Here is a 12598-nt window from a genome sequence, read left to right as displayed (position 1 = left end):
TTTCTAACAGATTTTGGATATTTTGGCTTTGAAATTTGGACTGTAACCTGACTATTCTTCTGCTTGTTGGACCTCTGCTTATTTTGACAGCGAGGTTGTTTTTCCTCCTTGCCTATTTCCTCCCCCTTGGACTGTTCACGACCCTCCTTCCACTGGTCAGTAAGTGGGGATTGCGGAGCCTCGCGCTCCCGTGCCGGAGGCACTAATTATCACTGCTTGGATCGCAGTGGCTGTGGCTAATTCGGCAGAGCCTTATAATTGCTGTGGAGCTGCTGCGCTCCCTATCGCTCGTCGCGCCACCATTTTGAGAGCCACCTTTGCTGAGGAAAATTCCTCGCGTTTTAAATTGCCGCTTGCTGGCTTTTGCAGCTTCAGCTGATTGTCGGACCTAGCGTAATTAGCCCTTGCTGGCTGTAGCAGTATCGCCCCTTTATCGCTTGATCGGCCGATTGTTTTGTTGCTGTGGAGCTTCGCGCTCCCGTTACGGCTAGGGCATGTCCGCCATTTTAATTGCCCGCGCAACTCATGGGTTTACTGCGGCGGTTATTCTGAGGCCTCCGGACTCTAGCCTGTGCCCTTGATTCTCCCTGTAGAGGCTTGGCCATTCTGATTTGCTTCCAGGGCATTAATATCTCTGACTTTAACGCTAAGTCAATAAGGTGCCTTACTTAAGGACCTTTCACCTCTCGGTGGCTGGTGGCCATTTTATTGGGGCATAGCTGAGGGCAGTCTGGGAGCGGCCATTTTGTTTGCCTCAAGGACTTTTTGTAGTTGAGGCCTTTCTCCTTCGGCCCATCATGCCCAAGGCAATGGGGAAGAGTAAACATGGCCGCAAGGCCACGGTGCAGCAACAGTCCCTAGCCATCCACAGAGATTTGGGGACCAACCCTTTGGCAGAGGCTGGCAACCCGGCTGTCCCCGAGCCCACAAAGGCCTGCTCACATCGCAAGGGCTCTTCATCAATCCCATCACGTGCAGTGCAACATAGGGATAAAAGTTTGAAACAGTTGGGCGATAGAGCCAGCAACCTTCAAACACCAGCTCCTAATTCTCTACCCCCTGAGGCGAGGGTCCATCAGTCTCCCCCTACACCGGATCAGATATCACTCCAAGATTGCCCTTTGGACATTCATAGTGCAGATTTGTGGGGCTCTGTCCCAGTTGTTACCTCTCTGGCGCCTGCTATTTCATCTCAGGCTCCACCTGCGCAGCCACCGCCGATCTTATCTTCTGCTCCGGTTCATACTTCTGCGGAAGTCGGACCGGCTACTGACCAGATACAGACTGTTCTTCGTGCTGAGGACATTCAAAAAATGATTGCAGCAGCTGTGCAGCAATCTTTGGCTGCGCATAGATCTTCCAGATCCAAACATTCTATGACTCTGTCAATAGCATCTGGTTCCTCCGTCTCTTCGGATGGGGAGGAGGAGGACGAGCTGTTGTCTATGGCGAACTCTCACTCCCCTGCTCCGTCTTGTGTGAGCCGGCCTTCAGCCTATGGTGATGTTAGTTAGTTAGTTAGTTAGTTAGTTAGTTAGTTAGTTAGTTATTATTAATTAATTAATTAATTATATTTCTATACCGCCTTTCTCCCGTAGGACTCAAGGCGATGTACAGTCAAGAAAAATATAGACACACAAACATCATAAAATTGCTAATTAAAATTAGAGTTGTCGGAAGACGAAGGACTTCCTCCAGATCAACCTCCCTTTACGGGCCTTTTTCTTCAGGCTCTGTATAAGTCTCTTCTGTTTAAAGCCGTGAATGCGGCTCAGCTTGGGACTTCTATTCAACCAGTACCTTCTGCGACCAAGGGCTCGCTAAATCCCTTGTTTACGGAACCACCTAAGCCTGTGACGACCATCCCTACTCCTCCTCTGTTTATGGACATTATACGGAAACAATGGTCCTCTCCCATTACTGCTCCTGTACCATCTACCACAGATCGGAAAAACTTCTCCGTTTCATCTGAATTGTCCTCACTGCTTCAGGTTCCCATGGTGGATAACCCGGTCGCGGCATTGCTTTCGCAGTCTACGGTTCCTGGTGATCCTGAAGAGAACCTTCGCCAAAGCGACGATCCAAGCAAGTCCTTCAACGGGCTAATCTTGTGGCTGCCTGGGCCATCCGTTCGGCTACTATGGCCTCCTTTTTTAACCGGTCAACCCTTCTCTGGCTTTGTCAGCTCCAAGACAAGCTCTCCAACGAGGACTCTAAATTCAGACAGGACATCAACAAAATTGTGGCGACGGTGCAGTTCTCTGCGGATGTGACATTAAATGCAGCTCGCTTCGCATCCAAATCCCTAGCTTCAACTGTGGCAGCCCGACGCCTGGTTTGGCTGCAACATTGGCCGGCTGACGCCCGGCATAAGTGGCGACTGGCCTCCGTCCCCTTTCTGGGGGAAACGTTGTTTGGGGATCCATTGGAGGCTTTCCTAATAGAAACCAAAGACAAAAGAAAAGTCTTGCCCAAGGTTTTCCGTAGGGGGAAGTGCAGATACTCACCTTATTCCTCCCGTGCCCAGTTTTGCCCTTTGGACGGGGGTTTGGGATCTTTTCGTGGTACGAGTAATTTTGTTCCCAGGCAGAGAGGGTTTCAGGACAGCCCTGGGAGGGGCAGGACCATTATGACTAGACGGCCCTTTCGAGGGGGGGGTCGTTCCAACCATCACAGTCGCTAGTAGTGTTCTCAACCCTCCCATGGGCAGCAGATTGGGCCTCTTTGCCGCTATTTGGGAGCGCACTACTTCAGATTGCTGGGTCCGGGCCTCCATTCGATCAGGGCTGACCATCGAATTCGTCTCCACTCCTCCTTCTGTTTTTCTCCGCTGCCTCCGATCTGGTAGTTCCGAGCATAGAGCCCTTATGGATTCGGCTACAGATCACCTCCTCTCCATCAAGGCCATCCAACTAGTGCCCCAGGATCAATTGGGAGAGGGGTTCTACTCTCGGGTTTTCCTAGTACCTAAGTCATCGGGTGGGTGGAGACCTATTCTGGACCTTAAACGTTTGAACTGTTTTGTAGTTTATAGAAGATTCAAAATGCAATCTTTACGTTCGATCTTAGACGGAGTTGGGAGCGGCGATCTCCTCTGTTCAATTGATTTAACTGAAGCATACCTTCATGTGCCCAATCGATCTTCCCATAGGAAGTTCTTACGTTTCTACTATGCAGGGAACCATTTTCAGTATAGGGCTTTGCCCTTTGGTCTTTCCTCAGCTCCCCGTAGTTTCACCAAGATATTGGTGGCTTTAGCCACTTCTTTTAGGCTTAGGTCAATTCGTTTCCAGTGTTATCTGGATGACATCCTTATCATGTCTACTTCTACGCTTCAAGCCCATTCTGACCTTCACCTCTCCATTCAGACCCTAGCTGTCCATGGTTTTTCCATTAACGTAGAAAAGAGCCATCTCGTCCCTTCTACTAGGATCATTCACCTGGGGACAGTCATTGATCCTGTCAAGGGCAAGGTCTATTTATCCAGGGAATGCCAGGAGGGGCTGAGGGCTCTAGTAACTCAAGTCATGGGGAAGGGCGTGCTTCCCCATTACTTCTATCTAAATTATTAGGGAAGATGGTTTCGGCCATTGATATTGTTCCCTGGGCCAGATTGCACCTGAGAGACCTTCAGTGGTTTCTTTTGCCTTTGCAGAAGGCGGGGAAGGGCACCTTGTCGACCAGAATTTCCATCCCCAGGGAGGTGATGGCGTCCCTTCGATGGTGGCGCTCCCCGGCCATTTCCAAGGGCTGCCTCTTCCTGGACCGTCACTGGGTTGTTGTCACCACCGACGCCAGTAAGTTTGGCTGGGGCGCTCACTGCGATGCACAGGTGGCTCAGGGCACGTGGCCGACCAGCGAATCTTCCCGCAGTATAAACTGGCTAGAACTCCAAGCTGTCATTCTCGCACTCCGGGCCTTTCATCATCTGGTGGCCGGAGCTCACGTGTTGGTACTCACCGACAATGTCTCAACAAAGGCCCACATAAATCGCCAGGGGGGCACCAGGTCCCGGTTGCTGATGCTGGAAGCCAGACGACTTTGTCTTTGGTCAGAACACCATTTGCTGTCCTTGAAGGCGGAGCACATTTTGGGAGAATCGAACGTATGAGCGGATTGGCTCAGTCGCCAGTCGATAGACCATTCCAAGTGGCATCTGCAGCCCCATATCTTCCAGATGTTGATGAGTCACTTTGGCAATCCTGTCATGGACCTATTCGCTTCACCACAGAACGCACAGCTTCCCAGATTTTTCTCCCGTTTCCGGACCCCTCAGGCGGAAGCAGTGGATGCTCTGCGCTCCCCTTGGCCTCCGGGTCTGCTTTTCGCATTCCCGCCGATTCCCCTCTTGCCGAGGGTCCTCCGAAAGATTGTTCTGGAAAGGGTGGAGATTATTCTTATAGCCCCTCATTGGCCAAGGAGGTCATGGTTCGCCGATGTCATGAACTTGTCTGTGGCTCCTCATTGGACTCTCCTTTGCCCCCCCCCCGATTGCCTCAGTCAGGGACAGATTCTACATCCAGACCCGCTGTGGCTTTGACTGACCACTTGGAGGTTGAGCGGAGCGCGCTTCAATGAGACAAAGTCCCTCCTTCAATAATTCGAACTATCCAGGCCTCTCGCCGCCCCTCCACAGATCGAATCTATTTGGTGACGTGGCAGGCTTTTTGTACTTGGTGCTCCGCCCAGGGCATCTCATCGCTTGAGACCTCAGTGATTCAAGTCCTGAGATTTCTTCAGGGGGGCTTGGACAAGGGGCTCTCACCCAACACCTTACGGAGGCATGTGACAGCGATTTCATCTGTTTTGATTTACAACTCTCTTCAACCTTTGTTGCACCAGCCTCTTATACGATGGTTCCTGCGGGGGACCACCAACTTATGCCCCCCTGTTCTTCATAGATATCCCACTTGGGACCTTTCGTTGGTGTTGAATTCTCTTACTGGGCCACCGTATGAACCATTGCAAACAGCCAGTTTACGCCTTTTGTCATGCAAAGTAGCTTTCCTGGTGGCTATAACGTCTGCTCAATGTATTTCGGAAATTGCTGCGCTTTCTATGAGCAACGATTTGTGTATCTTTCATGTGGACCGGGTTGTCCTTAGGCTCGACCCCACATTTGTGCCTAAGATTAACTCTCCTTTTCACCTTCTACAGGAACTGGTTCTTCCAGATTTCTGCCCTCACCCAGCTCATCCGTTGGAATGGCGATGGCACATGCTGGATGTCCGGAGGACTCTTCGGATCTACTTGAAAAGGACTGCAGACATTCGTTGGTCTGAGTTATTATTTGTGTCTTTTCTCCCTGCATCGCTAGGTTCCAAGGTGTCGTCGTCGATGCTTGGCCATTGGATCCGGTGCACGATTGTTACAGCATACAAACTTATTTGCTTACCACCTCCTGCCACGGTGATGGCTCACTCGATGAGAAGTGCTTCGACTTCAACGGCCTGGGCCACGCAGGCTTCACTACTCAAAATCTGCAGGGCGGCTACCTGGACCTCTCCTTCCCCCTTTATTCATCAGTATAAGATAGACAATTTGCTTCCTCAGAGGCTGCCTTCAGGCGGAGAGTACTCCAGGGAGTTCTGGGTGAGGGGGAGTCGTTTGCCCAGACTGTTCCTTCCCGAGACTTGGGACGTTAATCTTGGGTAAGTCCCACTTCTGGCTGCTGTCTCCACCCCACAATGGAGAAGGGGCATTGGTCCTACCTGACACGCACCTTCTTGGGTGGAGACAGCAGCCAGTCCCACCCTGTCAGTCTGGACGTTAATATGTTTATTCCTTCGTTTTTTCCACATGTCAAGCCTGTCTTCATCCTTCATAAAGCTGGGAGCCCCTAGCAACGGGGGCGGGATTAGCTTTGACAGGCTCAGTCCTTCATCTGATTGCATGAGCTGAACCCACTTCTGGCTGCTGTCTCCACCCAACGAGAAGGTGAGTGTCAGGTAGGACCAACGCCTTTTAGTGCAGAAAAGTATTTGTTAGAGGACCAATCAACATTTTTTGACTTGGACTGATATCTAAGGTCTCAAGTTATGAGGGGCCTCTATAGTATATTTTTTCTCATTCAAAACTATTTTCCTGGCAAACTAACTTTCATGCATAGAAATATGCTTATACTAACCTGTTTACTGCCTAATATTTGAAGATGTTAGTAAAGTTAATTTAGTAGTTAATCAAAAACACTTGATATTTGAATACATATTTATATCCTCAGACAAAGTTACTAAGACAATCTTACACATCCAGGTACCACAGAATGTTCCGTGTTAGTATTTCTTCTATAATGAAAACATGGTTTGCCCTGAATTAGAGATAGTGAAGTTTTTACAAGCATAGATATTTCAGTGAATGGTTAAAATCTGCTCAAATGTGACTACTTCCATTCAGGGGTGAAATCTAAAATGTGCTCCCATAGCGCATCTAAAATGCGCTACCATAGTGCTCCCATAGAGAGGGCCTCCTCAGGGTGCCATCAGCCAAACAATGTAGGCTGGTGACCCCCAGGGGGAGGGCCTTCTCTGTGGGGGCACCTACCCTCTGGAATCAGTTGCCCCCAGAGATAAGGAGAATCCAAGACCTCAGCGCCTTCCACCGTGCCCTTAAAACCCACTTTTTCCAGCAAACTGGGCTGGCTTAAGAAGAAATTTTTAAATTTTTTAATTGGTTTGTGATTTTTAATTTTTGGGCCAAATTTATATACATTTTAATTGTTTTTTAATATTTGTATTTCATGTTCTTAATTCTGGCTGTACACCGCCCTGAGTCCTCAGGGAGAAGGGCGGTATATAAATTGGAAATAAAATAAAAATAAAATAAATAAAATTTGTTACGACCGGTTCTGTGGGCATGGCTTGGTGGTGGGGATAATGTGACTGGGTGGGCATGGCCAACTTTTTTTTTTTTTTTACTTTTAAAAGCATTTTTTTTCTACAACCTTAAGAGGTTGCAGAAAAAAATGCTTTTAGAAGCTTCTGACGATCAAGCAACTCAGCTGGCTTTTAAATGCATTTTTTTTCATTGTCCGAAGGGGTTGCAGAAAAAAAATGCTTTTAGAAGCCTCTGACAATCCCAGCTGAGCCGCACGATCATCAGAGGCTTTTTTTCTTTTTACTTTTAAAAGCATTTTTTCAGCCGAAGAGGTTGTAAAAAAAATGCTTTAAAAAAAAAAAAAGCCTCTGATGATTGCGTGGCTCAGCTGGGTGGGGGGGGATTTTTGCTACCGGTTCTCCAAACCACCTGCTGCCATCACTACCGGATCAGGCGATCCAGTCCAAACGGGAGCATTTCACCCCTGCTTCCATTGCATCTTGATTATCTATGTCTCTGTGTAATGTATTAATTCCTCATTTTATTTATTGTTTCATATTGTAGTTATGTTTTTGATAATAATTCAGTAAGTAAAATATATAAATAAACAGATAGGCATGAATAAATTTCATAGTGGGGAATAAAAACAATATTGGCAGATAAAGATTTTAGAGAGAGGCAATCCCTCTCCCTCTTTTTATATTTTACTGTTATAACAGACAAACTTCAAGCCTGAAAAGTCCTCTTAAGGCCCACTTGAACTTGTGTTCTTAGTTTTGTCCATTTGGCAACAACACTGCACTTTACACAACTCAAAGCCTAGAGGTGCTGATGAAATGCTAATTAACACTTTATGGCCACCATTCATATATTTTCATTCAGGACAAAGGAAAGTAGATACAAGCTAGTCTTCCCAGGATCAGTTAGCCCAGGATCTTCCAAACATAGCTGGCTGAGAAATCCTAGAAGTTGAAGTCCACTAGCTAAAGTTTCCACGTTTAGAAACTCCTGCCCTAGCCCAACAAACGCATGTTGTTCTTTATCTCTCTTCAATACCCAGTGTCAATAGCCACTTATTATTGCCATTTATTTAAAGTAGATTTAAGATCACTGTTTTATAAATCTTGGATATGTGAATATGTCTTTGGCAAACTCTGCTAAAAAAAGACTGACTCTTTTGGGTTTGACAGATGTACAGCCTAAGACCATGATGGCAAACCTATGGCAAGCGTGCCAGAAGAGGCATGCAGAGCCATCTCTCCGAGTACACCAGCCACCGCCTGTTGCTCTTCTGGGTTCTGGAGTGCACATGTGCCTGGCCAACTGGTCTTTGCGCACATATGTGCCTGGCCAACTGGTCTTTGCGCACATAAGCTCAGCTTCCCGGCTCGCACATGTGTGCCCGGAGAAATGCTCTTCCAGTTTCCGGTGCTCCCTGTGCATGTGCATGCTCCCGTTTCGGCACTCAGTGCCAAAAAGGTTCACCAATACTGGCCTAAGAAATGTAAGAAAGCCTTAAAAATATCACTGAGTGAAGGTGATTGGTGGACTCCAGATGCTGCCTTGTTGTATTTATAAATTTTGATGAGTAAAATTTAAATAAAGTGTATGATGATAAAATGAAAATTGACCAGACAGGAGCCAGGGTAACGCTTTTCTGCAATAATGAAACATGCTGTTAAATTGGAATACATCTGCTATATGACATTCTAAAAATTAATACAACAGTATCTTCTATGCCGAAACCACATTGGGAGGATGGTGCTTAATACCAAAATGTAAATCTCTTAAATGAAATGCATTAAGAGATCTTAAGACCAAGTATTGGACAAATTTCAAACTGTGTGTAAAGCTAGATATTAACATTGATAACCAGAAAATTATGACCTGTTATAAGAAATAACTTAATCATTCATAACTGCATGAAACTCCCACAATATGTACAGCTAGACCCCCTCCTATGATTTAAACCTGGAAAAGAATCCCTAATATCCACTCTAAAGCAATTTTTTTAAAAATCATCTTCTGTTCAAGTATACAATATTCTTAAACTTCAATTCTTAAGGAAAACAAAATAACTTAAACCACCCTTCCTAATGAATTCATTAGAGACCAAGTTATTCATTCAAACTACAATAAATGCAAAATAATTTACATTTGAAATACTTTCTAGGAGTATGACAGAAGCTAAATGAGCAACCTAAAAAAAAAAAATTTAAAAAGTGAGGAGGTTAAAGATCTGTCTCTTTAGTTGTTTTAAAAGCATATACTTCCTATCACAAACTGTGTGTAACACAAGCTTCAGTTCAATGAGATACAGCTGTACAAATACAATACCGTAACTGAATCTTGCTTTTTTGCTGCCCCATTTTTTTATATTGTGAAAAGTTCAAGGAAAAGAATCTATGATGATTTTACATTCTGCTCTTATTCATGTGAAGGTCAAATGATATTCAGAAAGAATTACTACAAGTCCTTTTTATTGCGAAACAGTATTCAATTAAGCTAGCAAAAACAACAACAAATTATGTTCTTCATTTTAAATACATTAAACAGTCAGCTGGGAAAATTAGTGTGTTTAAAAAACCCAGTACAAAAAGCTATGAACAGATGGGACTGAGACATATAGGAGTTTGCGTTCCAACTGCTGTAGTGTTTCCCACTATTTATTAGGAAACAAATGATTAGTTAAAATAGAAAGCAAAAAATCCTCTAATATACCTTATTTCAATCAAACAACCATCAGTTATTTCATACAATACACATTCTGAAGTGTCCACTGAGTTTGATTTGACTCATTCAGAAATAATATATAGCATTGCAGCCTTAACTTGGACTAAGAAATCTTTTTAATCAAACTTAAAATTTTAATTTTGATTTTATCATACAAATTGCAATCTTCTATGAAAAATTAATTTTGAAATTCTGCACATTTATTGATTGCTTTAAGGAAATTTTTCATCTCAAAACATTGTTTGATGACTTAATTACAATATACACCACAACAGGCTTTGCTTTCTACCCCAACCTTAATATAAATATTAGAAGAATATAATTTTCAAATGAGTTGAATAAAATACAGCATGGTTTTATTTCAGAATCTTTATTAAATCCAATCTGTCAGTTGCCAAATACTTTCACTACTTTTGAAGCATAAATTTTGCAGAAGAAATGTAGTATTCGTGTTATATCCATGATATCAGACAATATATCCTCAGTCTTATTTACGTTAGAAATTCAAGAATTAAATTGACCACCAATTGAAATATTGGATCTAACTTTTCTTTTAATTTTAGGAGAGGAAAAATGAGAATAGTTACCTTTTTTTTAATCGTCAATCATATGATTTGGTATCATTTTCCATAAACTCTTCTTGGAAAACTCTGTTATAAAGGTAGTCCTTGACTTACAAATTAACCCAAAATTTCAATTGCTAAGCAAGACAGTTGTTCAGTAAGTTTTATTCCATTTTACAATCTTTCTTGCCACAGATGTTAAGTGAATCAGTGCAGTTGTTAAGCTAATAACATGATTGTTTAGTGAATCTAGTTTTGCTCGCTAGGTTGCAAAAGGTGATTACATGATCTCATGACACTGCAATAGTCATAAATACGGGTCAATTGCCAAACATCCAAATTTTGATCACACGACCACAGGTATGCTGAAATGGCCATTAAATGTGAAAAATCGTTATAAGTCACTTTTTTCAGTGGCAACTTTGAACAGTCACTAGATGAATGGTTGGAACTACAGGATTAGGTCCACATTAGGTGGCTGACACTAACTTGTTTGCACATAATCAAAATAAATTGAGCAATGAGTGCAGGACCCAAGGTGTGGCATGGAACAGTTTCACAAGGAAGCTTTCTGATAAATATTGTGCACATGAGAAAAAAATTGGCCATTATGTTTATGCTCAGGATATTGCTCTCAAAATTCCATATATCCTCTATGAAAGAAAATAATTATTCTAATAGGCATTATGTAGTACAAGGCAAACCCACTAAAATGTTTAGAAAGATAAATTAAAGCCAAATAAAGATACTAATATACAGTGACTGGATTGTGAAACAATATTCATCAGCTGCGTTCTTGTCAGTTCCAGTGCCTCTCCAGGAAACAAACCAATGGATGCTTTTTTGCCAGAATGGTAAGTCACTCATTTTTTCCCAGAACAATAAGTGTTATTGTTTAATTTTAATATTATAGTCCAGTATAACAATAGGATAATGCCCTAAATAGAGTGGCTATGATAGCTTTGTTTTATTCAAGTTTGTTCTTTGTTCATTATTAATACATTATCTTCAGCATTTTGTTTTTAATCATTTAAACTTTAAAATATACTTTGATTTCATAAATTACTGGACATATTGCAAGGTATAATCATTAAATATCACTAATATACCTTCCCTATAGATTATTGTGAAGAACATAAGTGAGAGAACTTAATTCAACCGTTAATATTGGCCAGACAAAAACTTAAAAGTTTAGATTTTTAAGTCAGTGTTGAGATTTAACATGATGTTGGAGTTTTGAAAGCTGTATGATGCTGCTGAATCTGTTCAACACTTAACTGGTTGCAACTAGAAGGAAAGTCTTTTCATTGATCCTATGTTATTAGAATAGTCTAGACAGATACATCATGTTGCTGCCAGATTTTGATTTTCATTTCTACCAAGTGATTAAACAATTGCCTCAAATTTAACTGTTACTTGCTGCTTTGCTCATTTTATTTGCTGTTTACATTACTGTTTTATTGCTTATTTTTACATTTTTATTATTATACATTACTTTGGAAATGTTAGATTAAGAAGTAATTCATATGTGTGAAAAAATCACCCTATATTGCTGTAATCATTTTTAAATACTTTTTCTTTCTCTCTCTCTTTTGTTCCACATCAATTGTTGGGCTTTCTCCCATATTCATCCTAAGGTCTGGATGCGAAATACTGGCATTGACATAATTGGCCTTAAATTGTTTTAAACAAACTTGTTTAATATTAAAAGGCAGTGGAGGGGGGTGGGGATTGGAAAGAAAGTGAGATAGATGTAAAATGTTTTTTTGGGGGGGAAAAACTTGGAAATTTACTGTTTCAATCTAACTTCTTTTTTTCATTCAATCCTATTTATATCATTCAAAAATTAAAATCTTTGTGTGGTCTGTCAAGGATTCAAGGAATGGGCCAGTTAGTATCAAATAAAAAATCAGGGGAAATGTTCCCAGGATATACATGCCAAGAATGAGTGCTAAACCTGCCTTAGAAATATATGTATAAATGCCAAACTGAAATCTCCTGCCTGATTTTCTGCCATATCATTTGAGAAGGGCAGCAATCCCTCCCACAGATAAGATCCACAAAAGTTATAACAATCCAAACAAATCACCAATCTGGTGCAATTTAGATAGAAAGTTCCACAGCCAATTTATCAAGAAAAAATAGAGGCAATCACGCCACACCCACAGAAAAATTCCAAGGTAGCTATATACCACTATATCTTACAGAGTATGTCTTCTTGTGATTATCTGAAGAGAAAAAAACAATTCTTTATTTTGGTCACTTATCAGTTTTACAATCTAAGACACAGAAATAACTTAAATAAAACAAATGGAATGAAAAGGTAAAGTGCAGTCAAAAGGTAAAGTGAAAGTGATCAACCCAGGTAAAACTTTCTTAGTTCAGGTAAAACACTTTGAACATTGTTAAGGCCACACTTGGAATACTATATACAGTTTTGATCATCAAGATCCAAAAAATTTTTTGAGACTCTAGAAATAATGCAGACA

General features: G+C 42.3%; 1 protein-coding gene across 2 annotated transcripts in view; it reads right to left on the bottom strand.

Moving 5' to 3' along the window:
- The window catches only part of AGMO (alkylglycerol monooxygenase), a 164820-nt gene that overhangs the window by 99997 nt on the left and 52225 nt on the right, over positions 1 to 12598 (bottom strand). The gene's annotated exons all lie outside the window — the stretch shown is intronic.

Source organism: Pantherophis guttatus, chromosome 4 (genome assembly GCF_059756535.1).
Source record: "Pantherophis guttatus breed Tessera chromosome 4, ASM5975653v1, whole genome shotgun sequence".
Lineage (NCBI taxonomy): Eukaryota > Metazoa > Chordata > Lepidosauria > Squamata > Colubridae > Pantherophis > Pantherophis guttatus.
Note: the sequence above shows the minus strand (reverse complement) of the source record. Positions and strands in the feature narration are given on the sequence as shown.